The sequence below is a fragment of the Grampus griseus genome, assembly GCF_964374135.1.
Source record: "Grampus griseus genome assembly, chromosome: 1".
Classification (NCBI taxonomy): domain Eukaryota; kingdom Metazoa; phylum Chordata; class Mammalia; order Artiodactyla; family Delphinidae; genus Grampus; species Grampus griseus.
Window position 1 is genome coordinate 117,565,347 of NC_139017.1, and position 27,894 is coordinate 117,593,240.

The window sequence follows — 27,894 nt, forward strand, 5'->3', positions numbered from 1 at the left end:
CAAATGACAATGGAGACACGATGACCCAAAATCTATGGGATGCAGTAAAAGCAGTTCTAAGAGGGAAGTTAATAGCAATACAATTCTACCTTAAGAAACAGGAAACATCTCGAATAAACAACCTAACCTTGCACCTAAAGCAATTAGAGAAAGAAGAACAAAAAAAAACCCAAAGTTAGCAGAAATCATAAAAATCAGATTAGAAATAAATGAAAAAGAAATGAAGGAAACAATAGGAAAGATCAATAAAACTAAAATCTGGTTCATTGAGAAGATAAACAAAATTGATAAACCATTAGCCAGACTCATCAAGAGAAAAAGGGAGAAGACTCAAATCAATAAAATTAGAAATGAAAAAGAAGTAACAACTGACACTGCAGAAATACAAAAGATCATGAGAGATTACTACAAGCAACTCTATGCCAATAAAATGGACAACCTGGAAGAAATGGACAAATTCTTAGAAATACACAACCTGCCAAGACTGAATCAGGAAGAAATAGAAAATATGAACAGACCAATCACAAGCACTGAAATTGAAACTGTGATTAAAAATCTTCCAACAAACAAAAGCCCAGGACCAGATGGCTTCACAGGCGAATTCTATCAAACATTTAGAGAGGAGCTAACACCTATCCTTCTCAAACTCTTCCAAAATATAGCAGAGGGAGGAACACTCCTAACCTCATTCTACGAGGCCACCATCACTTTGCTACCAAAACCAGACAAAGATGTCACAAAGAAAGAAAGCTACAGGCCAATATTACTGATGAACATAGATGCAAAAATCCTCAACAAAATGTTAGCAAACAGAATCCAACAACACATTAAAAGGATCATACACCATGATCAAGTGGGGTTTATTCCAGGAATGCAAGGATTCCTCAATATAAGCAAAACAATCAATGTGATAAACCATATTAACAAACTGAAGGAGAAAAACCATATGATCATCTCAATAGATGCAGAGAAAGCTTTCGACAAAATTCAACACCCATTTATGATAAACACCCTCCAGAAAATAGGCATAGAGGGAACTTTCCTCAACATAATAAAGGCCATATATGACAAACCCACAGCCAACATCGTCCCCAATGGTGGAAAACTGAAAGCATTTCCACTAAGATCAGGAACAAGCCAAGGTTGCCCACTCTCACCACTCTTATTCAACATACTTTTGGAAGTTTTAGCCACAGCAATCAGAGAAGAAAAGGAAATAAAAGGAATCCAAATCGGAAAAGAAGAAGTAAAGTTGTCACTGTTTGCAGATGACATGATATTATACATAGAGAATCCTAAAGACGCTACCAGAAAACTACTAGTGCTAATCAATGAATTTGGTGAAGTAGCATGATACAAAATTAATGCACAGAAATCTCTTGCATTCCTATACACTAATGATGAAAAATCTGAAAGAGAAATTAAGGAAACACTCCCATTTACCATCGCAACAAAAAGAATAAAATACCTAGGAATAAACCTACCTAAGGAGACAAAAGACCTGTATGCTGAAAACCAAAAAACACTGATGAAAGAAATTAAAGATGATACAAACAGATGGAGAGATATACCATGTTCTTGGATTGGAAGAATCAACATTGTGAAAATGACTCCACTACCCAAAGCAATCTACAGATTCAGTGCAATCCTTATCAAACTACCAAGGGCATTTTTCACAGAACTAGAACAAAAAATTTCACAATTTGTATGGAAACACAAAAGACTCCGAATAGCCAAAGCAATCTTGAGAAAGAAAAACGGAGCTGGAGGAATCAGGCTCCCTGACTTCAGCCTATACTACAAAGCTACAGTAATCAAGACAGTATGATACTGGCACAAAAACAGAAAGAAAGATCAATGGAACAGGATAGAAAGCCCAGAGATAAACCCACGCACATATAGTCACCTTATCTTTGATAAAAGAGGCAGGAATGTACAGTGGAGAAAGGACACCCTCTTCTATAAGTGGTGCTGGGAAAACTGGACAGGTACATGTAAAAGTATGAGATTAGATCACTCCCTAATACCATACACAAAAATAAGCTCAAAATGGATTAAAGACCTAAATTTAAGGCCAGAAACTATCAAACTCTTAGAGGAAAACATAGGCAGAACACTCTATGACATAAATCACAGCAAGATCCTTTTGACCCACCTCCCAGAAAATAAACAAATGGAACCTAATGAAACTTAAAAGCTTTTGCACAGCAAAGGAAACCATAAACAAGGCCAAAGGACAACCCTCAGAATGGGAGAAAATATTTGCAAATGAAGCAACTGACAAAGGATTTATCTCCTTATTTATAAGCAGCTCATACAGCTCAATAACAAAAAAACAAAAAACTCAATCCAGAATTGGGCAGAACACCTAAATAGACATTTCTCCAAAGAAGATAAACAGACTGCCAACAAACACATGAAAGAATGCTCAACTTCATTAATCATTAGAGAAATGCAAATCAAAACTACAATGAGATATCATCTCACACCAGTCAGAATGGCCATCATCAAAAAATCTACGAACAATAAATGCTGGAGAGGGTGTGGAGAAAAGGGAACTCTCTTGCACTGTTGGTGGGAATGTAAATTGATACAGCCACTGTGGAGAACAGTATGGAGGTTCCTTAAAAAACTACAAATAGAAGTACCATGTGACCCAGCAATCCCACTACTGGGCATATACCCTGAGAAAAAACCATAATTCAAAAAGAGTCATGTACCAAAATGTTCATTGCAGCTCTATTTACAATAGCCCGGAGATGGAAACAACCTAAGTGTCCATCATCAGATGAATGGATAAAGAAGATGTGGCACATATATACAATGGAATATTTCTCAGCCATAAAAAGAAATGAAATTGAGTTATTTGTAGTGAGGTCAATGGACCTGGAGTCTGTCATACAGAGTGAAGTAAGTCAGAAAGAGAAAGACAAATACCATATGCTAACACATATATATGGAATTTAAGAAAAAAAAATGTCATGAAGAATCTAGGGGTAAGACAGGAATAAAGACACAGACCTACTAGAGAATGGCCTTGGGATATGGGGAGGGGGAAGGGTAAGCTCTGACAAAGTGAGAGAGAGGCATGGACATATATACACTACCAAACGTAAGGTAGATAGCTAGTGGAAGCAGCTGCATGGCACAGGGAGATCAGCTCGGTGCTTTGTGACCGCCTGGAGGGGTGGGATAGGGAGGGTGGGAGGGAGGGAGATGTAAGAGGGAAGAGATATGGGAACATATGTATATGTATAACTGATTCACTTTGCTATAAAGCAGAAACTAACACACCATTGTAAAGCAATTATACTCCAATAAAGATTTAAAAAAAATAAAATAAAATAAAAGATTCCAAGAAAGTATAATTGGAAAATAAATGCATAACAAATGTCAATTAAAAGTAATTAATTATAGAAATAAAAAGCAAGGGAGAAAAAAAAAGCCTAGTTATTCAGAAGCCAGGTAGGGGCTAAATCCACTTCAGTTTTATTCAGAAACTGGCTGAGGTAGAATCTAGGGCCTAAGCATTTTAAAGCCTAATTATTCAGAAGCCAGTTAGGGGCTAAATCCACTTCAGTTTTAGTCAGAATGTGGCAGAGGTACAATGCAGGGCCCCCCAAAATAAATAAATTAAAAAAATAAAATAAAGACTGTTACAAGATATAAGGAAGGACACCGCATAATGATTAAGGGATCAATCCAAGAAGAAGATATAACAATTGTAAATATTTACCCACCCAACATAGGAGCACCTAAATACATAAGGCAAATGTTAACAACCATGAAAGGTGAAATTGACAGTAACACAATAATGGTAGGGGACTTGAACACCCCACTTACACCAATGGACAGATCATCCAAAATGAAAATCAATAAGGAAACACAAGCTTTAAATGACACAATAGACCAGATAGATCTAATTGATATTTATAGAACATTCCACCAGAAAGTGGCAGAATACACTTTCTTCTCAAGTGCACATGGAACATTCTCCAGGATAGATCACATCTTGGGTCACAAATCAAGCTTCAGAAAATTTAAGAAAATCGAAATCATATCAAGCACTTTTTCTGACCACAACGCTATGAGAGTGGAAATCAATTAGAGGAAAAAAAAAAAAACTATAAAAAACACAAATACATGGATGCTAAACAGCACACTACTAAATAACCAAGAGATCACTGAAAAAAATCTGCAGACACTTCAAAAAGCAAAAACTGAATGACTCATATTCTCAGAGAAGTGTACAATAATAATACACTTAATAATAATACACAGAAATAATTTTTAACTCAAAAATTCAAAATGCTTAGAAATATTAAAATACCATCAGAAAGCAAAGATAGTTCAATCATTAGAAATTTACTCAAATATTTTCCATACTAATAAGTCAAAGAAGAAAAACCATATAGTTGAGGATGGCTCCGACACTTTATTCCTGTAGCCAACATGCAACTCTCTGGCCCAGAAGAGGTCAGCCATGAGGTCTGGTGAAGTTACTTCACACAGTGGGAGTCAACTTCCATATCCCAAACCTGCTTCTTGATTTTCTATCCTTGAAATAATTAGTAAAGCTTAACATTGGGCAAGATCTCTGATTCATCTGAGTCTGATTTGATGATCTGATCCTTCGTGGTGTATCAGATTGTAGATTAGGGTTTGATGCAAGGATGGATGTCTATTTGTGATAAGTGGTGAAAGTTTTGAAGCAAATTACAGATGACAAATCTTACCAATGAAATTGGAGGAATTCAGAATTTGTAGGAAATAGACTTAGGCCTAGGGGAAATGGCAAGTAGATTGTCAGGAAGTGGCAGGTAGAAAGTAACAATTAGCCACCAGAAACAGTTTAAACCTTTTCAATGGATCAGTGGCAATATGCCTCAGTGAAAATGTTTTTGCAAATCAACCAATAAGTAGGAGCTGCTCCCCTCTGAAAGTCACCTTGTCAGGAACAAGCTCCAATAAATCTCCTTTGAATGCCAAGCAATTGTTACTGAACTAGGCTCGTTTGCCCAGCACACAGCAAACCAAATGCTGAGACATGGAAGTTTGGAGCTGAGAAAGAGTTCATTCACAAGGCAGCCAAGCAAGGAGATGGGAAAACAAGTCTCAGATCCGCCTCCCCAAAGGCGAGGTGTTTGAGATATTTATGGGATAAGGAAGCAGAGTAGTCTTGGGAATGGGGAAAGGAGTTTGGAGGTAGGAAAAAGGTGAGGTAATCAGTGTTCTGTGCAGACATACCTGGGTTACATGTTTCTTCACTGATAAATGTTCAAAAATGGAGGCACTTAGCATGATCTGAGGGTGGAGTTTTGGGCCCTCTGACATCAAAAGGTCTCTCACAGGACACCAGTACATGCTCAGTTTTGGGGTGGTCCCAACCAGTCTAGGCTGGATTGAACTGGGCGGGAGCCAACTCCAGCTTCCTGGAAAACAACTTAACTCCCCCCGCCTTTATTATAGTGACCCATAAGTTAGAGGTTTTATCTACAGAAGTGGTTAAGAAGTCTGGTGATCTATTACCTAGGCTATGTGAAGCTTAGAGGGTATGCAGTTAAAAAAAGAAAAAACAACTAAAGTAGGCTTAATTAGTAAAGGCTGGTTACAAGCAGAGGGGTTTTTAACAAGCCATTCCTTTACCTGCTGTTCTGTAAGACACACTCAAGGACTTCTGTTAAGGCACAAGCTTCTGTTAACCCTATGGGGTACAGCTTCACAATAAACAATCTCACTCAAGTAACCATGATTTTACAGATTATGTCAGATCACTTACACTTCTGAAAGTCCATCAATCCCTGAACTCCAAGCTTCCTAAAAATCCCTATATTAAATCAGCAGTCTGCTCTACTCAGAGTGACTGTGTCTAGCCAGCATAGCTCTCACATAATAAGCAAGAAATTCAGCTTTCTCTTTTATTCAGATTTTATTCATGGCCTATTTATCATTTAACATTACTTGAGGTTCTCTCAAGATCATTTTGAAGACCCCTGCTTGCGACAGCACACCAGGGGACCCTTGGACCAACAGGAATACTCACCGGGGCCCTTGTGCCCAAACTGTTTTGTCATCTGCTGCCACATAAGTCAACAATGATCTGAGCTCTAATTTCATTAAACTCTTATTACTGAATTTTCTCATTTAAGGATTTGTACTCAGATTTGAATAAGCGAATCAGAACTACATCTTTGTATAAAGTAATGAAACCTTTCACGATAAAGATATATCATTTGATAAATATTTTAGTCATTCACCTGTTCACCTGTCACCTGCTTATTTTTCCACTGTTTTTGTTTGTTTGTTTGTTTGCATTTGTTTGTCTATATATACAGGGGTCTTATTTCATGTTTTTTGTTTTGTCCCAGTTGTCTTGCTTCTGTTATACTCTGCTTATATAACTGAGTGTGTGATAGGGAACTGAATGGAGATATAGGCTTGATAGGCCTCCAGTACAGTCCAAGCTGACCATGACTACTAGTGAATGGAGGTCCAGAACCAACTAAATAATTTGTGAGCCGACAGAAAAAATTTTAATTATTAAAAATTTCAAGATAGCAACAGAAGAAAACAGAAGAAAAAGCAAGTGTGGTGTCCTTCTAAGCAGGGGGCCTTGTGGGACTGCCCAGGTCACACACCTATGAAGCTTGTCCTATATTTTTTTAACATCTTTATTGAAGTATAATTGCTTTACAAACATGTGTTAATTTCTGTTTTTATAATAAAGTGAATCAGCTATACGTATACATATATCCCCTCCCTCTTGCGTCTCCCTCCCACCCTCCCTATCCCACTCCTCTAGGTGGTCACAAAGACCGAGCTGATCTCCCTGTGCTATGGGGCTGTGAAGTTGTCTTATGAAGGCCCTTTGGATTGGCAATAAATTTGTGATAAGATGATTGGTCAATATTTTCATTGGAGTTCCCTCAAAGCTTTTCTTCTTCATTTGTGAAAGAAGACCACTTTGTTTAGTCCATATTCTGGGGTCAATGATAGTCAGGTTGTTGATAGTTTGCCCCTTTCTAGTCTTTGCTTGGTTGAGGAACTTGAGACAGTGTTCAAAAGTATACACTTTGGGGACTTCCCTGGTGGTCCAGTGGTTAACACTCCATGGTTCCACTGCAGGGGGCATGGGTTTGATCCCTGGTCAGGGAACAGAGATCCTGCATGCCACGGGGCATGGCCAAAAGTAAATAAATAAATGGCCAGCACTTAAAAAAAAGTATACAATTTGGCCAATTACAGTATCTTTCTTGTTTGTAATGGGTTTGTCTGTGTCAGTAGCTCTCAACTGGGGTGACCTTGCCCCCCAGGGGACATCTGGCAATGTCTGGAGACTTTTTAAAAAATTTTATTGAAGTATAGTTGATTTACAATGTTGTGTTAATTTCTACTGTACAGCAAAGTAATTCAGTTATACATATATATATATATATATATATATATATATATACATTCTTTTTCATATTCTTTTCCATTATGGTTTATCACAGGATAATGAATAAAGTTCCCTGTGCTATACAGTAGGACCTTGTTGTTTATCCATTCAATATTGGAGACATTTTGATTGTCACAATTGCAGAGAGTATAGGTCGAGGCCAGTGATGCTTCTAAACATTCTACAATGCACAGGACAGTCCCACACAACAAAGAATTACCTGGAGAATCAACAACAGTGTGTAAAGCTCCAGACAATCCTCATTGGTCTCTCCTGAAGCTTTGATTGAATGAGGACCAAAAAGGGGGACCGGGGATAAAAAAGTTCCCATGCTCTTAAAAAAGACTGATTGTTCTGTAGCCATGGTGGCATACAGCCAATCAGGGAAAGCCCCTTGCTTCTGGAATTCAGCCAATCAGGAATAGATTTGCTCCAATAAACTCACCTGTGAGTATCAATCAGTCAACAACAATCTTATTGAAGTAACCAAGCTCTATTCAGAGGGACTGTGTCTGACTAGCAAAGCTCTCTCTTATTATAGTAAGCCATCAATTCAGCTTTGTCTTTTTATTCCACATATTGAATAATGCTCCCATCATCCTTTGACAACATCTGTGTCCTCATGGTATGTTCCTTATGAGTATTTGGCTGAGGAGGAAAAAAACTCAAGTCTGATTTATGGCCGATTCTACATGATATGCTGGCACCAACAAAAGGTGGACTTTTGCAGCAGTACAAGCCCAACTGGGAGTGTTCTTGAACAGTGATGAAGGGAAATTCTCCCAGTGAGCTAAATCTTTGAGTAGTATGTTTATTATCCACTTGATCCAGATTAAGAAATTGCATATGTAAAGATCTACACTTATTCATAGACAATGGTTAATAGTTTGGTTTTGTTGTCAGGGACTTGAAAGAAATAGAATTGGAAGATTAATCATAAGGAAGTCTGGGAAAGAAGTAAATGAATAGACCTTTAGTAATAGGAACAATGCAAAGGTGTATCCTGCGTGAATGCATACCAAAGCACATACACTATAGAGGAGGTTCCCAATAATCAGGTTGACAAAATGACATATTCTGTGTATGCCACTTTTTCCCCCAGCCAGTTTTGTGCTTGCTCAAGTGACAATGGTGAAAGAGATGGAGTTTAAAAAATATATATTTCCCCTCACTGAGGCTGACTTGGTGTGGCAGATTTTATTCTCCTAAAGATGGTCACAACGCTATATCATATCCCACATGCTCTTCTTACAATGTGACCTTTACCCTTTTCCCATCAAATGATGGGTCAATGTCCCCTCTCCTAGAACTTAGGAAGATCTTTATTATGGCTTTGATCAGCTAAACACAAGAAAAGGTGATACAATTTGATTTCACAAGCTAAATCATAAAACTGACATGTATTTCCAACTTGTCCTTTTAGGACATTCACTTTTGGAGCTCTAGGCCACCATCTAAGAGGGCTGAGGCCATCATGCTGTGAGAAAGCCCTGGCTTTAGGGAGAGACCATGCATAGGTTTGCCAGCCAACAGCCAGCATCAAGTGCCAGACATATGAGTGAAGACATTGCCAGATGATTCCATTCCTCAGCCATCAAGACACTCTCGGGCTTTAAGTCTTCCCAGATGAGGCCTCAGAAAATGAAGATCAGAGAAAGGCCATATCTGCTATCTAAACAGCAGTGATCTACCTAAATTAGTGATATATCTATCTAAAAAAGATTATTATCTATCTAAATTCCTGATCCATAGGATTCATGAGTATAATAAAATGGTTGTTTTATACCATTAAGGTTTTTTTTTTTTTTGAGGTGGAGGACATTATGCAGTAATAGATAACTAGAACAAAATTTAAAGCCTGGAAGTGGAGATGTCCATACCAAAAATATAAAATATGTGGCGTTCACTTTGGGGCCAGGCAAAAGCTGGATGGCTCTGAGGAGAGCGTTTGTGGAAGTCTAAAGGGCTTCAAAGAGGCTTTTAATGAGAGCTCAAAGGATAGTAAGGAAAATGTTACTGGAATCTTGAGGAAAGGCAAACCTTTTTATGTAGTTTTGGAAAGTTTGGTAGCATACAAAATAGGAAATGATGTAAAGAATTTAACTATGGAGATTTCTAGGCAGAATATTAAAAGTACCAGCTGGCTTCTTCTCACTGTCTATGATAAAACATGAAAGGAAAGAAATTAGTTAAATAATAAGCTGTTAAATATAAAGGATATAGGACTCACTGGGTTTGAAAATAAAACTGTCTCTAACCCTAATAGCTTCCAGGCTAAGGTCAAATCCAGAGTAGGGTTGTAAGACCTTTGTTAAGACCTCAGAAAAATCCAAGGCCATATCTCATAGAATCTTTCAGATGGAGAAAAGGCTTTTAAGAATCTTAAGGGCTTCCAGAGATAAACCCATGCACAGTCACCTTATCTTTGACAAAAGAGGAAAGAATATACAATGGAGAAAAGAAAGTCTCTTCAATAAGTGGTGCTGGGAAAACTGGACAGCTATATGTAAAAGAATGAAATTAGAACACTCCCTAACACCATACACAAAAATAAACTCAAAATGGATTAAAGACCTAAATGTAAGGCCAGACACTATCAAACTCTTAGAAGAAAACATAGGCAGAACACTCTATGACATAAATCACAGCAAGATCTTTTTGACCCACCTCCTAGAGAAATGGAAATAAAAACAAAAATAAACAAATGGGACCTAATGAAACTTAAAAGCTTTTGCACAGAAAAGGAAACCATAAACAAGACGAAAGGACAACCGTCAGAATGGGAGAAAATATTTGCAAATGAAGCAACTGACAAAAGATTAATCTCCAAAATATACAAGCAGCTCATGCAGCTCAATATCAAAAAAACAAACAACCCAATCCAAAAATGGGCAGAAGACATAAATAGACATTTCTCCAAAGAAGATATACAGATTGCTAACAAACACATGAAAGGATGCTCAACACCACTAATCATTAGAGAAATGCAAATCAAAACTACAAAGAGATATCACCTCCTACCAGTCAGAATGGCCATCATCTCAGCATATACCCTGAGAAAAAAATAACTCAAAAAGAGTCACGTACCACAGTGTTCACTGCAGCTCTATTTACAATAGCCAGGACATGGAAGCAACCTAAATGTCCATCGACAGATGAATGGATAAAGAAGATGTGGCACATATATACAATGGAATATTACTCAGCCATAAAAAGAAACAAAATTGAGTTATTTATAGTGAGGTGGATGGACCTAGAGTCTGTCATACAGAGTGAAGTAAGTCAGAAAGAGAAAAACAAATACCGTATGCTAACACATATATATGGAATCTAAAAAAAAAAAAATGGTTCTGATGAACCTAGGGGCAGGACAGGAATAAAGACACAGATGTAGAGAATGGACTTGAGGACACAGGGAGTGGGAAGGATAAGCTGGGACAAAGTGAGAGAGTGGCATGGACATATATACATTACCAAATGTAAAATAGATAGCTAGTGGGAAGCAGCCACAGAGCACAGGGAGATCAGCTTGGTGCTTTGTGACCACCTAGAGGGGTGGGATAGGGAGGGTGGGGTGGAGATGCAGGAGGGAGGAGATATGGAGATATATGTATATGTATATCTGATTCACTTTGTTATAAAGCAGAAACTAACACACCATTGTAAAGTAGTTATACTCCAATAAAGATGTTAAAATAAATTAAAAGTCCACTACTAAAAAAAAAAGAATCTCAATGTTTTCCAAAAATCTTAAGGGCTTTCCCCATAACAATCTCACAAGAGGCCAAAGTACAGAAAGCATTATCTCAAAATAATTTGTGTTTGTGGCTTTTATCTAAAAAAGTGTATTATAAATCGACACATAAAAAGCCCACAATGTTTTTAAAAGATTTTACCAGCTTTGATTGAAAGGGAAAGAGATGGTGAGAAATAAAAAGAGGTGTTTGGACTACTATAACCTATTTCTACAGATGATGTCACGGTTGTCCAGTTACACCTGTGGAAGTCCACCAATCCCTGAACTCCTTGCTTCAAAAAAGCCTATATAAGATCAGCAGGTGCAGTCTAAGTTTACTCAGCTATAAACACAGACAATTTCTTATAGAGAAGGATTCAAAAGGCAGAGGGAATGAAGCCATGACTCTAGGGGCAGAGCCAAGAGTCATGGAAAACAACTTCTAGGAAGTAGGACTGAGACCTATTCAAGGAATTCGCAACATGAGCCTGCTGGGTTTCAGGATTGCTAGGGAGCAGTGACTGTTGTGTGCTTTCTATTATATTTTCCTCCTTTACCTATAAGGGGTTCCCCTATGTCTATTCCACCACGGCATGTTGAGAATGTGGGGGATATATATAATCTCATTTACAGGTCTTCAGAGGGAACTACACCCAAGGAGCCTTATCTACACCTGGACCTGATTAGGTAGCAAGATCCTTTAGGTGGCAAGATCCTTTCAAGCTGATGCTGTAGTGAAATAAAACCTGAGGGGATCCTAAGAGAGGGGATGAATAAGTGTTGCACATGGGAGGGATGTGAACTGTGACCAGAAGATGACCAGGGTGTGGACCTAGTGTTTCTCATGGATAAAATCACACACAAGTAAATTTGAAATTCATAATTCATATTAAGTTCAATTTGTTCCTTAGTATATTAATTGTATAAGCATAAGTTCACATTTTCAAACCAGGTGTTGTATCAGAATTGACTACCTGAAAGGAGAATTTGTAGTTTGAAAATTAATTGCTTAGCATGGAATTAGGGCAAAAAAAGGATTTATGCAAGGAACATAGTCTGATGAAATCTCATGAAGAGTTCCTGCCCTGTAGCAGAGAAAGACTCTAGAGACCTTGATGCTCATGTAATTCAGATTTTAAAACACTCTAGAAAATGCTGGATGCTCATTGCTATGTGTTTCTGTAAAGTCTGCTTTTTAATATGCTGGCTATATTCTTTTGGTAAGAGTTTTAAAATACATATTAATATCACTGATTAAGCAACAATCAAGTAAAGTAATTTTTCTCCATGGACCTAAGAGACATTTTGTAGTACTCATAATGTGTTAGTTTGATTAGTTTAAATTTCAAAATAGTAAGCCTTATTTTCCTTAAGGCTTTGTACCAAGTATAATCTATATTGACACTTTATATTTTACAAGTTGATATGTAAATAAAACAAATAAGTAAAATGAGGTATATATATCTGACATATCACTCATCTAAAACTTAAGCCACTCCACTACAAAGCTTTTTAGCACTCCTCATTGCTATCATCTGTAGACTTGCCACGTACCCCCTTATTAATGAAGATTATGAAATTTTAGTCACATTTTTTACCTGCCCTAACTTTTAGAATATTCCTACAACATCAACAGGAACAATTAATATAATGACCTTGTCATAAAATTGCTGGACCCTTAAATTGCAATAAGCTTAACTCTACTCCCAGGCTCTAAAGTGGATCTTGTCTTCAGTAGAACATCCCCCCCTCAGATACATTAAACTTTGACACTGCACTCTCTGACCACAACTTCCATCCTGTCACATCTCCTTCACTCCTGCTTCACCTAGTCTTTGGCCATGGAGAAATGTTGTTCCATTTTCTACCAGCCCAATCCTTTCCTGACCTCTCTTCCTTCCTAACCTCACCTAGACACTGCTGTTGATCATTTTGACCTCAGCTCTATTTGTTTATATACTACAATATGACCAAAAAGTTACAACACTGATTTCAAAAATAAAATTAATTTGGTTTTGCTTGCATGATTACAAAAGAAACACATGTGCATTGGGCAAATATTTAGGAAACAAAGAAAATGATAAAATTAAAATCACCATTAACCATATTAAAAAGAAATATGCAGTATTAACATTTTGATGTATATATCTTACCAGTTATTTCTATTCATATATATATATATATATACAGATTTTTTAAAAAATATAGACTGGACTGTATATATTGGTTTCTTAAAGTCATGTGGGTTTTTTTTTATTCCAATACTACTCCATAAATAATCAAGATTAAAAATTTTTACAAGATAATAGCATTTTTGAAAATATATTACAAAAGTCTTTAATATAGAGATTTAAGTTATAACTATGACATAATTTATGTAGCAGAGATCTTTTACGAATGTTATGACCAAAACTATTAAAATCTCACATTAGTTCCTGTGACATAATTTATGTAGCAGAGATCTTTTACGAATGTTATGACCAAATCTATTACAATCTCACATTAGTTCCTGTCACCCTTTAAAATTCTAATTGTGATTATATTTCTATCTCTATTAAATATTTCTATATGTAGAGGTCATCTCTAATTTTAAACACTATTTGGCAGTAAGAATTTGACATAATTTTAAAACATAAAGGTCTGTTTTCTTTTCAGTATTGCCATTTCTTCAAATAGAATATATCACCATAAGTCTCTGTATACTAATTTTCAAGGGTACATATTTTCTTTTCATTATCACTACATTCCTATTTTAAAATACATATTATTATTTAATTTTTTAAAAAACAGATATTGAAAGTATTTTATTTATTCTTAATAGAAAAATGGGAGTACAAGTTGTTCATATCCAAAATGGACTCCCTGGCCAAATACTATTTATCATTCTAGCCACCACTATTGAATTATATTTCTTTTTTTTTTTAACATCTTTACTGGAATATAATTGCTTTACAATGGTGTGTTAGTTTCTGCTTTATAACAAATTGAATCAGTTATACATATACATATGTTCCCATATCTCTTCCCTCTTGCATCTCCCTCCCTCCCACCCTCCCTATCCCACCCCTCTAGTTGGTCACAAAGCACCGAGCTTATCTCCCTGTGCTATGCGGCTGCTTCCCACTAGCTATCTATTTTACGTTTGGTAGTGTATATATGTCCATGCCACTCTCTCACTTTGTCACAGATTACCCTTCCCCCTCCCCATATCCTCAAGTCCATTCTCTAGTAGGTCTGTGTCTTTATTCCCGTCTTACCCCTAGGGTCTTCATGACATTTTTTTTCATTAGATTCCATATATATGTGTTAGCATACGGTATTTGTCTTTCTCTTTCTGACTTACTTCATTCACTCTGTATGACAGACTCTAGGTCCATCCACCTCACTATAAATAACTCAATATCATTTCTTTTTATGGCTGAGTAATATTCCATTGTATATATGTGCCACATCTTCCTTATCCATTCATCCGATGATGGACACTTAGGTTGCTTCCATGCCCTGGCTATTGTAAATAGAGCTGCAATGAACATTTTGGTACATGACTCTTTTTGAATTATGGTTTTCTCAGGGTATATACCCAGTAGTGGGATTGCTGGGTCATATGGTAGTTCTATTTGTAGTTTTTTAAGGAAACTCCATACTGTTCTCCATAGTGGCTGTATCAACCTACATTCCCACCAGCAGTGCAAGAGTGTTCCCTTTTCTCCACACGCTCTCCAGTATTTATTGTTTCTAGATTTTTTGATGATGGCCATTCTGACTGGTGTGAGATGATATCTCATTGTAGTTTTGATTTGCATTTCTCTAATGATTAATGATGTTGAGTATTTTTTCATGTGTTTCTTGGCAATCTGTATATTCTTTGGAGAAATGTCTATTTAGATCTTCTGCCCATTTTTTGATCGGGCTGTTTGTTTTTCTGTTATTGAGCTGCATGGGCTGCTTGTATACTTTGGTGATGACTCCTTTGTCAGTTGCTTCATTTGCAAATGTTTTCTCCCATTCTCAGGGTTGTCTTTTAGTCTTGTTTATGGTTTCCTATGCTGTGCAAAAGCTTTGAAGTTTCATTAGGTCCCATTTGTTTATTTTTGTTTTTATTTCCATCTCTCTAGTAGGTGGGTCAAAAAGGATCTTGCTGTGATTTATGTCATAGAGTGTTCTGCCTATGTTTTCCTCTAAGAGTTTGATAGTTTCTGGCCTGGCATTTAGGTCTTTAATCCATTTTGAGTTTATTTTTGTGTATGGTGTTAGGGAGTGTTCTAATCTCATACTTTCACATGTAGCTGTCCAGTTTTCCCAGCACCACTTATTGAAGAGGCTGTCTTTTCTCCACTGTATATTCTTGCCTCCTTTATCAAAGATAAGGTGACAATATGTGCATGGGTTTATCTCTGGCCTTTCTAGCCTGTTCCATTGATCTATCTTTCTGTTTTTGTGTCAGTACCATACTGTCTTGATTACTGTAGCTTTGTAGTATAGTCTGAAGTCAGGGAGCCTGATTCCTCCAGCCCCGTTTTTTGTTCTCCAGATTGCTTTGGTTTTTTGGGGTCTTTTGTGTTTCCATACAAATTGTGAAATTTTTTGTTCTAGCTCTGTGAAAAATGCCAGTGGTAGTTTGATAGGGATTGCATTGAATCTGTAGATTGCTTTGGGTAGTACAGTCATTTTCACAATGTTGATTCTTCCAATCCAAGAACATAGTATATCTCTCCATCTATTTGTATCATCTTTAATTTCCTTCATCAGTGTCTTATAATTTTCTGCATACAGGTCTTTTTTCTCCTTAGGTAGGTTTATTCCTAGATATTTTATTCTTTTTGTTGCAGTGGTAAATGGGAGTGTTTTCTTAATTTCACTTTCAGATTTTTCATCATTAGTGTATAGGAATGCAAGAGATTTCTGTGCATTAATTTTGTATCCTGCTACTTTACCAAATTCATTGATTAGCCCTAGTAGTTTTCTGGTAGCATCTTTAGGATTCTCTATGTGTGGTATCATGCCATCTGCAAACAGTGACAGCTTTACTTCTTCTTTTCCAATTTGGATTCCTTTTATTTCCTTTTCTTCTCTGATGGCTGTGGCTAAAACTTCCAAAAGTATGTTGAATAAGAGTGGTGAGAGTGGGCAACCTTGGCTTGTTCCTGATCTTAGTGGAAATGCTTTCAGTTTTTCACCATTGAGGAGGATGTTGGCTGTGGGTTTGTCATATATGGCCTTTATTATGTTGAGGAAAGTTCCCTCTATGCCTACTTTCTGGAGGGTTTTTGTCATAAATGGGTGTTGAATTTTGTCGAAAGCTTTCCCTGCATCTATTGAGATGATCATTATGGTTTTTCTCCTTCAATTTGTTAATACGGTGTATCACGTTGACTGATTTGCGTATATTGAAGAATCCTTACATTCCTGGGGTAAACCCCACTTGATCATGGTGTATGATCCTTTTAATGTGCTGTTGGATTCTGTTTGCTAGCATTTTGTTGAGTATTTTTGCATCTATGTTCATCAGTGATATTGGCCTGTAGTTTTCTTTCTTTGTGACATCTTTGTCTGGTTTTGCATGTTATTATTTTAAAAAGAAAAGTCTCCAGCCTAATAAAGCCATTTCAAAGCCTTCTCCCTGCAAATCATTTAAGTGGGTACAAAAAACAATAAAACTAATTCAGAAAAAGGAGAGGAAGGAAGAATCCAAAAAAGCAACCTACTTCACAAGAGTTGAAAATATAAATGGTAGAAATATTTTTAGACACTGTTCTTTTTGCTTTAAAGTGCAGTACAAGAGAACACTAGGCCAGTAGTTTTCAAATATTTTTAGCAGCATTTATTTTGCAAAAGGTAATGTTTTTGCAAGAACAATACATAAAACACATGAAGTGGGCTGCTTCAGTTCAAGCCCGGGGGAGCAGGTCTGGACACACACCGGTTGGATGGGCCACACCCTACTGGGGTCCTTGAAACACACCTACAACCCTCAGGGCTCTGGGGAAAAGCTGTAAACAAAAATTTATATTTAAACACCTATCAGCAACATGGTATCAGCAACAGAGAAGTCTCAGAAATTATTAACGTATGTGAATATATATCAAGTATAAATGTTCTGATTTACTTTGTAATGTTCAAACATCATTATATGGTAGTTCTAGTTTTAATTTTTTGAGGAACCTCTATACTATTTTCTGTAGTGGCAGCACCATTCTACATTACCACCAACAGTGTACAAGGGTTCTAATATCTCCACATCCTAGCCAACACTTAAAAAAAATTTTTACAATAGCCATCCTAAAAGGTATGAATGAGGTTATAAATTACTGTGGTCTTAATCTAGCAATCCCATTTTGTGTATATACCCAAAAGACTTGAAATCAGTATCTTGAAGAGGTATCTGCAACCCCATGTTCATATCCAAGTGGAAAATGAATCCAAGAAAACAACCAAAATATCCAAAAACAATGAATGAATAAAGAAAATGTAGTCTATATGTAAAATATTATTCTGCCTTAAAAAAGAAGGAAACCCTACCACTTATGACAACATGGATGAGTCTACAGGATATTATATTACATGAAGTAAGCCAGTCACAGAAGGACAAATACCACATGATTCCACTTATATGGCATATCTAAAATAGTTGATGGTGGTTTGCCAGGGGCTTGTGGGAGAGGAAATGGGAAATTGTTTTCAATGATATAAAGTTTCTGTTATGCAAAATGAGTAAGTTCTAGAAATCTGTTGTACAACATAGTACCTGTAGTTAACAGTATGGTATTATGCACTGTAAAATACATTAAGAGGATAGATCTCATGTAAGTGTTCTTACCAAAAAAAGAACCAAAGAAATTTTTGGAGGTGATGAATATGTACAGTGCCTTGGTTTTGGTGATGGTATCATGGGTGTATGCATATGTCTGAACTCATCGGAATGTATAAATTAAATGTGTGACTTTTTTATATCAATCATACCTCACTAAAAATTCAATATAAAGACCTTTTACAATATAATTTTGTTTTCATGTACAGAAATATGTGTTATTCTGTATTTTTAGAAAGAATTTAACTTTTTAAAAAAGTTACTGGATAGAAATCTGTTCATCAACAAATACATAGCTCAAAATTTATATAAATTTTAGCACTTCCTTTCACTCTCAAATGTTTCCTGATCTGGATAAGAAAATAATATTTTATGGTTAAGAAATTTGAAACGTTGACACCCTCAGTTGACTTTTTCTATAAGCCAAAATATTATCAATTGAAAAATTACTCTAAGGGTGCTGAAGTACCTGATAAGCTCAGAGCAAAAGCAAGTTATATATAAGTGAAGGATATTTTCAATTCTATGTTTTAAAATAAAATGTCGTGTGTTAGTCCCAGTTTTCTGAGAAGCAGATGCCAATATAGGATTAAATGTGGAAGAATTTTCTTAAGGGAATACTGTGAGAGGAAATGGGAAGGGATCTAGAGAAGGCTGGGAGAGTTGTCAGAGTGCAATGGAAGTCTAACACTGAGTGAAGGAGGGAGGAAGGAACGTTGGGTGGAAGAGACGTAAGCTGAGGTTGGAGTGCTGTCAGGCACATCTCACAGCCACCACAAATGTGTAAGTATTTCAGCCCAAACATTTCTACAGAGCACTATTTTTTGGCCACCATTCAGAGTACCTTTCTACAATTGTCAAAAAAGTTACCTATGGGACTTCCCTGGTGGTGCAGTGGTTAAGAATCCACCTGCCAATGCAGGGGACACAGGTTTGAGCCCTGGTCCAGGAAGATCCCACATGCTGCGGAGCAACTAAGCCTGTGCACCACAACTACTGAGCCTGCATTCTAGAGCCCGCGAGCCACAACTACTGAGCCATTGTGTCACAACTACTGAAGCCCACACACCTAGAACCCATGCTCCACAACGAGAGGCCACCTCAATGAGAAGCCCGTGCACCACAACGAAGAGTGGCCCCCACTCACCGCAACTAGAGAAAGCCCGTGTGCAGCAACGAAGACCCAACGCAGCCAAAATTAAATAAATAAATAAATTTGTGTTTTTTTAAAAGTCACCTGTTTCCTTTCAATGTTTCACCAAATTTAGATGCTGCAAATCTGTCTTCTAAATTTTATTCATTCCAGACATAATGTAAACTTATCCAGTTAAAAGTTCCTACAAATTGAATTTTACAAGGTGGAATTAGAGAATTTGGAAATCAAAGCTCATACAATTTATTCAATACTTCCCTTGCTTGTGAGGATAAAGTTCAACATCTTCCATTGTGTGACTTTTTATTTCATAATTGCAATTTTCTAAAAGCTTTAAAAACTGGAGGTGTTGGGTGTTCCATTCATTAAATATTTTCATTTAAGGTCTCAAACTGATTTTGAATAAATTCAACAAAAATTTGGAGTATCTGTTTCCAAAAATAGCCCAATACCATTATTGTAGCTTAGGCTGATTTACAAAATACTTCTTCAAAGGCTCAAGTATTTCTGCAGTCTGACTGGTTATGGATGAAGAGAGAAAGTGCATACTTTCTGAAATGTTTTATAATTCAACATATGCTTCTTTGTTGAATTAACTGCAGTTAACTTTGTAAGTTAATTGTCCTATGTACATATGTATGTTTACATTTTGACAACCAAAGCTTCTATTTAGATTGGCTTCTATTTAAAATATCAGCTGTTTGGATTCAATTGCACATCATATGTGTTCCACAAACAGTTCCTAGTACATTTCTATTCCATAGGTTTCTTAATTTACTAAGAACATTGTTTTTACCACAAGGCTGTGCTTCTTAATAAAATCTGTTTCATATTATCATTGTTAAACCCAATAATTTTCTTTTTAGTGAGAAACTTTATCACTGAACTTGTAATTACATTCAAAATATTAGCTGTTTCACTTTGACATAATAAATTCCCAAAAGTTTTACTTTGATTCCATAAATTGGATGAAAAATTGAACCATCATTGGAATAAACTGACTTTATATTTGAATAATTTGATGACATTAATATAAAATTGGTAACATTTGACTACTTGTGAAGTTCTGCTGATGAAGCCAACATGTTCATATTCCTTAATAGTTTCTTACTTATCTGTCTCTAATGCTATTTATTCACTGGTAAAGTGAACTATCACTTCCCTTTCCTATCTACACATAAAAAGTTTGAATAAAAAATGAGCAAGAAATTACTTTTTAATTATTTTTTTGATCTAGATGGAAAAAATCATGCTTTCCACTGTAATGTATAAATGTTTATTCTGAAAGTGCACTTGTAAAATTATCAACTTTGGACACAGTCTTTTTCAGAAAACTGCTAATTTTGAAATTAATGATACTGCTTCTTCAGCAGATTTGTGTCTCTTGTATTCCAAGTGACCAGATATGGCCCCCATGTGGGTTGCAGTATTGACAAATGTTTTGTGCAAAATACATTCTGCTCATCATCAGTTTCTTTGAGAAATGTAAATTCTGTATGAAATTTTTTACTAAATAAAGCATGCACTTTATTTAGATCATTACTGCTGAAAAAGTGTATTGGAAAACACAATACTGTTAATCAAATTATAAAGTAATTTCATTGTACAGTAAATAAACAATTATAAGAAGAGTTTTTAATATATACGACGTACTATAGATCAGGAGTGTTCAGCCTCTATTTTCTGCACATATTTCATGCACACTCAACCAATAATTTTCCTTGTTTCCCACTGACTCTGCCTACTAATGGCCTGGTAGCCTTGGGTGTCTTGAATGTTGTAGCACAAGCCACATCACAATGGCTGGAATGACAGGTGTTGTCAGGGACATCACCGTTGAATAAATCTACCACCACCTGCAGCCAGTTACCTGTTTCTATGCTACAGGTAAATAAATTTAACCTCTGTGCTGAAATGCTTCATTTTACCAGTGAGCACCATTATGCTGCCTTTGAAAGGAAGGTATTGGTTTATTGCATCTGGGAGGGGTCAAGACACAGATTCAGGTTATCTTAAGGTCATCTTTCAGATTTCACCATGTGTCAAAGTGAGAAATCTGTTAACTGCACAAACATTTCATATACTGCTAGATGAGACCATGGCAGTAGCTAGAAGTGAAAAGTGGAGATCTAATGTCACACAACAGCTTCCCCATAAAGCAGACTCAGAGATGGAGACTACACAAGAAGTTTGTAGGAGTGTGTTCTTGGATCAAAATATGTGGTAGGAGCAAAAGAAGTAGAACTGGGCAGAGGGAGAACTGAGTAGCAATGCAGTCACAACAAAGGCCCTTGCTGATCCCATGAGGAGCTCTGGAGCTGGGATGGTTCTTATAATTGCTCAAAATAGAAAGAGGATGAGACTTTAACTCCCTGCATTTATCAGTCATTAGATGAGACAATGTGGTTCTGAGGACAAGCTTTGGAATTAAATTAATAGACCATACATTTTAAGCATTTAGAGAAGAATTCAGTTGAGAGCTGTCTGCTGCCAGCCACTACCAGTAGCTGGAGAAATGAGTGCTTTGGTCTTTGGAAGAATCAGGGCAGCATAACTTGGCATCTACTATTTCTCCAAACACAACCCAGCTTATCTCAATGCAACTATTCATAACAACTTCTCATTAAAAGTGAAAAACCTGGAACAATGCTAAACTGGACAGGAGCCAGTATAGCAGCTGTAATTCAGTGCTGAACTAGACAAACTAGCATGTATGACCAAGTACTTCCACTCTCTCTTGGTTCTACTCTTTGGAGAACCTTTGACCACCATTTGATTTCTCTTACCCAGTTTCATCCCCTGCCTACTTCTTTTTTTTTTTTTTTTTTTTTTTTGCATGCATTCAATTTATTGAGTGCTCATCTATTCTGTGCCTCAAATCTGGAATACAGACTATTTTTTTTTTTTTCTTATAGATTTTTTAATGACTTTAACACAAACAGCAGAAAATATATATGTTCAATTTAAAAATAAGCCCACTAATCTAAAAAAAAAAGGTACAAATGAACTTATTTACAAAACAGAAGTAGAGTCACAGATACAGAAAACAAACTTATGGTTACCAGTGGATGGGGGGGATAAATTGGGAGATTGGGATTGACATATACCCACTACTATATATAAAATAGATAACTAATAAGAACCTGCCGCATAGCACAGGGAACGCTACTCAGTCAATACTCTGTAATGGCCTAAATGGGAAAAGAATCTAAAAAAAAAAAAAAAAAGAGTGGATATATGTATATGTATAACTGATTCACCTTGCTGTACACCCGAAACCAACACAACATTGTAAATCAACCACACTCCAGCAAAAATTAAAAAAAAATAAGCCCACCAATTTAAGAAATGAGTATTATTGACTCCTTTGAAACTCCCAGTGTATCTCCCAATACCAGCCCCTCCCTCCAACTCAGTAGTAACCAATATTCTGTATTTTCACGTAAGCTTTCTCGTCCCTCTCTTTACGGTTTTATCACGTATGCACACATTCCTATATAATATATGGTTATGTTTTTTTTTTTTTTTTTTTTTTTAACATCTTTATTGGGGTATAATTGCTTTACAATGGTGTGTTAGTTTCTGCTTTATAACAAAGTGAATCAGTCACACATAAACACATGTTCCCATATGTCTTCCCTGTTGCGTCTCCCTCCCTCCCACCCTCCCCATCCCACCCCTCCAGGCTGTCACAAAGCACCGAGCCAATATCCCTGTGCCATGCGGCTGCTTCCCACCAGCCATCCACCTTACTGCGTTTGTTAGTGTGTATATGCCCATGACTCTCTCTCGCCCTGTCATAGCTCACCCTTCCCCCTCCCCATAACCTCAAGTCCGTTCTCTAGGAGGTGTGCGTCTTTATTCCTGCCTTACCCCTAGGTTCTTCATGACATTTTTTTTTCTTAAATTCCATATATATGTGTTAGCCCCTGCCTACTTCTTAAATATTTATCTTTCCCTAAGAATCCAATCTTTGTCACCTTCTCTTATTACTCTATATTTAGATTAATCTTGTACATATTGATGACTTTATTCATTTAAAAAACTTTTGAGTGGATTTTATGTGATAAACACTGTGCTAATGTCTGGGGGTTAAAAAAAAGATCTCATCTATGTTGTTGCACAGAGGTAAACACATAACCTAGGGGAGTATATAAAAGATTCATCAAGGGGCACCGAATCCAATCATCTGATTGCATTTTGGAAAATCAAACAGGCAGCAATGTGGAAATGGTTTGGACTGGACAAAATGTTATAATTAAAGAAGCTAGGAAGAAAATATGGGGCCTAATCTAAGTCAGTTCAAGTGATGCTGGAGAAAAGAGGACTAATTTGAAGACATTACAAAGAGACATAATATATAGGAAATTGTATATGGAGGTAAAGAAAATGGAAGAGTTATGATGACGACTCTGAGGCTTCTCACTAGGGTAACTGGCTAGATAGTAGTGCCACTCACTAAGAAAGAAAATAATATAGGATAAGGAGTAATTTTAACTTGTTGCATCTGAAGTGTCTGTGAGACACCCAAGAGATAATGTGTAACAGGCAGCTGCATATACACTAGAGTTCAGAAAAGAAATATGGACTGCAGACATACATTCTGGGAGATCAGTATCATACAGTTGATGTGGAAGACATGCAAGGAGATAAGACTAACCACAAAAAGATTATACAGTAAGAAAAGAAAGATAAATTAATCCTAGGAGGACATCACAATTTATAAAGTAAGTAGAGGAAGAAAAGCCTTCCAAGAAGGCTAAGCACTCAGAGGAAACATTTGGAAAGTGAAATACCATGGAAATCAAAGGATTTGATTTGAAGGGTCTGGTTTGAAGAAGACGAGAGTGGCCAAAAAAGTCCAGTGAGGCACTGAGTTTTACAGTAGAAGAAATAAGATGTGTCCATCGATTTAACAACAAAGGGGGCACTGAAAATCTTGACAAGAGCAAGCAGTCTCAGTGGTGGGGCAGAAGCCAGATTTCAGTTGATTGAAGAGTGATTTGAAGGGAAGACATAGTAAATATGAATATAAGACACATGTTCAGGGATATAGGAAGGAGAAGGGATAGGAGGTAAAAAGAAATATAGGGGTTGAGATAGGTAGGATTCGTTGTTGCTTTTAAGATGAACATGACTTGAATATGTTTATATGATGATGAAACAGCCAGAAAAGAGATAAAGTTTGAAGATACACGAGAAGAATATGATACCTGAAACAAGGTCACTAAGAAGAAAGAAGAGGACAAATCTGAGAGGAATATACTTAAACAGGAAGGCTATTGGGAGGTTGAAAAAATTAAAGGCAAGGATGGGTGCTATTGTGGGCTGAGTTGTATCCCTAAAAAAATATAGGGATACAAGTTCAAGTCCTAAACGCTGGTACCTGTGAAAATGACCTTATTTGGAAATAGGGTCTTTATGGATGTAATCAAGTTAAAATGAGTCATATTGGATTAAGGGGGGCCCTAATCCAATGACTGATAACCTTATAAGATAAAATTTTGGACACTAACACACAGATACAGAGGGGAGAAGACTGTGTGAATATGGAGATTATTTTAACAAAATATAATATTTTGGTTTGGAACTCAGTTTAGCTAAAGAAATTTTACATTTGTTTGAGGTGGGGGTAATATGCAATATTTGGTTTCAAGTCTCAGGTACTGATAGTGATTGGAAAGTTTGTTCTAGTGAATAGTTTAATCTTTCCTGTAAAATCTTATTGATTTCCATTGTAAATTATTTCATCCACTGTCTTTCATTCCCTATGCCTAGATGATCAGATATCCAAAAATAAGCGAGTTCAAATTAATAATGTTTTACTCTAGTCTTTCTTCAATATTTTTTGGTCAATTGCTTCATTCCCTTCAAACGATTTGTAATGCAAATGAAAGAATCTAATAAGTCACGAGTTAGATTCTGACTTCTTGAATTAACTTCATTTAATAGCTCCAACTACAGGAAAGAGCAGACCTTCTTGCTTTTCGGGTGAAAAGAGTCACAATTTGAAATGTCAGTTGCCTCAGGCAGCACTCACATACAACTCACATTGAGTTGTATTTAAACATAGCTTCACACTGAAGCTAGCTTCACACTGAATTATAATAGAGAAGTCACTGAAGTCATCTCTTTTAATCTATAGCAGAAAAAGGAAAAGGATTTTAGTATTCCTTAACTTACGAAAAATGGTTCATATATATATATAATAGTCCACTATATTTATCTTATATAATGATAATTTTTCTCTGAAAAAAATCTAAAAATGTGTACAGTTATCCAATAATTGATACAATTTGGTATAATATCAGCATATATATGAATTAATGTGATAAAAATATAGAGATAAAAAATTAGTTCCATAATTATTTTAGTTGGCAACAGTGAAGATTTCCAGTTAATGATTATCTAAGGGAGATAAGACAAAAGCATTTTGAAGTCTAGAAGTATAACTTTGTGAAGAAAATAAAGGCATCCCAGACAGAACAGATTTTAAAAGAGGCTGTCTCCTATTTTAGGTAAATCCAGCTAAAGATCCACAAAACATTCCCAGGTTAGGCCAGCAATATCTTCTCACAATAAATTCTTTATATTACATACATTAACTTAAATTACTTGCTAAATATTTATTAGTCCAAAAAAGGAAATCAAGACTACAAATAGAAACAATTGAGAAAATAACAAAAATGCATCAAATTAAAAATTATTACAGCCTAAGTGATACTCAATAAAAAATGTATAACTTTAAATATTTTTAGTAAAATGAACTAAGAGATAATAGAGGAAAGAAAAATTAGCAGCTCTTTAAAAATGAAGAAAAAGGAATAATATTAATAAAAGCCGAAATTATTATTAGTGAAGGAAAACAATAGGACTTTGTGCTTCAGCCATACTGGTGATTTTTAGTCTCCTTTTTCTGCCTCAGGGCATTTTCATAAGCTGTTTCCTCAAACTGCAATGATATCTGCCTCTTCTTCTTCACCTAAATCACACTTACTAAATCAATAGAGATCTCAGTTTAAACATTATTTTTGCAGAGGTTTCCTTGACACCCATATGAGTTAACTCCTTCTTGTATATGCATCCACACACCCTAGCTCTTATCCCAATTACATTACTTATTCACTGCTAGATTATAAGTATCACAAAGGCAAGGACCATATCTGATCATTTCACCACTGAATCTCTAGTGCCCAATACAGTGCTCTCCATATAAAGTGGGCTTGAAACATTCGTGTGAAATGAATACATAAGTAAATAAATGAATGAAAGATGTCTTGGGAGAAAATACAAACACACAATTTTCCAGAAATTTGAATCCACAAATAAAAAAGAACCACAAATACACAAAATTAAGCATGGGAAAAGGAAAGAACAGATATTAAGGAGACTTTAAAGAGCCATAGGGGTGTCAAGGAAACCTCTCTGAAGAAATGTTTAAACTGAAATCTCTATAAAGATTTAGTAAGTGTTATTAAGGTGAAAAGAAGAGGCAGTTTGAGGAAACAGCTTATGAAAATGCCCTGAGGCAGAAAAAGGAAGGTGGAGTGGGGGGAATCTGTGAGGCTGAAGCAGAAAAAAGTCCTCCTTGGTGCACTAGAAACATTTCCTTTAAAGACAGTAACAAGGGACTTCCCTGTTGGCACAGTGGTTAAGACTCTGCGCTCCCAATACAGGAGGTGGGGGTTCAATCCCTGGTCAGGGAACTAGATCCCACATGCATGCTGCAACTAAGTAAGCCTGCCTGTTGCAACTAAGACCTGGTGTAACCAAATAAATTAAAAAAAAAAAAGACATTATTTAAATAAATAAGTAAAGTCAGTAACAAGTCAGGAAGCCCACTAGCAACAGTTATTAAACACTGACTAGAAATTTCAGTACAATAAATAGGTTAAGAAACAAAAATATGATGTACAGCGATTGTACCCGAAGGGTCAAAATTATTTTTATTTTCAGATGATACTGTTATCCAACTAAAAATGTAAGAGAAGAAATGGAAAAAGCAAAGACTAAGACTAATAGGAGAGTTTAGTAAGATATCTAGTCACAAAACTACATACATTGTTTCATGTTAGTCTCATCCTACTGACAGCAATGCTATTGGCTAGGAATGCTTGGGGCACTGTACTACTTGTGGCAGCTCCCCAACACATTTCCTCCAACAGAGCCAATGTTGTGGCTGGATCTGCCCTTGTGGTTCTTATTATGATTGCAACACATACCTCAGCAACAACTATCAAGGAACATTGAAAAGACAAGGTTATTACTCACAGCTCTTAGAGAATACATGGCACACACCTCAGGGCCACACAGGGAAGTTGCAGGTTGAGAGAGAGGGAGAAAGCATGTATCTGGGGTTCTGCCTTTACTGGGGTCAAGGATGGGGTCCCTAGGGTTTCGCGGGCTTACTCTTTATTTAAAACATAAGAGCAGGAATTAGGGTGCAGGAAGGGAAAAGTCGGGTTACTGTTTTGCTAGCACCTGTGTCATATAGCTGATAATAAGTTGATTCAAGATGGATGCATTTGAAACAGATGCCTCAGCAGTCAAAAGTTAAATGTCAGGCATTTATATTACAATCAAAAAAGCTTACTGTCAGGCACTTATACTACATATATTTATATAGTATAATACTAATTTTTAAGAAGATATATATCTGATTACATTCAAACATTCATGAGTATCTATCTCTGGGTGGAAGAATTACAGATGATTTTCCTTTCCTTTACACCTTTCCTTTACACTTTGATAGAAACTAA